We start from the raw sequence: 1,034 nt of genomic DNA on the forward strand, positions 1-1,034 counted from the left end.
GAACACCTGCCCATCTCCAGTTCTCTGAAACGGCAGCGGATACCTTTGTCCGCACATTTGTGAACCTTGCACACAGTGGCACTTGCTGCAAGCTGGGAGGATGCTCTGCAGGCTTGCAGGCCACAGGGAGCTTCCAGCAGCAGCTCTCTCAAATTCCTACAGGCGACGAAGTGGGTCAAGATGGGGAAGGTTCTCATGTGTGTGTGTGTGTGTGCATATATGTGAGTGTGTGAGTGCATGTGTGTGTATGTGTATACGAATTGTGCGTGTGCATATTTGTGAGTGTGTGTGTTTGGTCTCTTTCTGGGACCCTGATTAGGCTTGGCTAGCTGGCCAGCAAGCCCCAGGACTCTCCTGTTGCTGTCTCCCACGTGACAGGACTATGTTATCCACTTGGCTGTCTCCTTGGCCCAAACACGTATAGGTAGTGGTCAGACACCAAGCCATCAGCAGTAAACACATTTGCACTAGACTGTAAGGCATGCCGGAATGGAAGCCCTATGTGGCTAAGGTCACCTGATTCGGACACCATGGGTGGACACTACCATATATGAAGGGCACCTCATTCTATCGATGCTCCCTGTAGTCTATGGATTCATCTCTCCCCCTTCTCTGGGCCCAGAACCTGTCAGTGTGGCAATGCTAAATTGACTGGCAGACTCCTTGATTATACTATGAGCGGGTTTAGGCAGAAGGCTTGGCGCGTAGCAGGGGCGAGGGAGATGTTTGTTGAACGAATGACTAAAAGTTGGATACATTTGCCAGAGACTAAAGTTGCCAATGAGATTACCACTAAACAAACTAAACTGCAGGTGTGGTGGACCTGTGCCATGGAAAGATCTCAAAGATCTGAGTTCGAGGCCAGCCTGGTCAATAGAGCGTGTGCCAGAACAGCCAGGGCTACATAGTGAGAGAAGGCTGACCTCGATCTCACAGAGATCAGCCTGCCTCTGCCACTGGGCTGGGATTAAAGGCGTGCACCACCATGGCCAACTTTTTCTTTTTCCAATGAAACTCTTTACAAAAGGCGTTTC

This window comes from Chionomys nivalis, chromosome 7 (assembly GCF_950005125.1).
Source record: "Chionomys nivalis chromosome 7, mChiNiv1.1, whole genome shotgun sequence".
NCBI lineage: Eukaryota > Metazoa > Chordata > Mammalia > Rodentia > Cricetidae > Chionomys > Chionomys nivalis.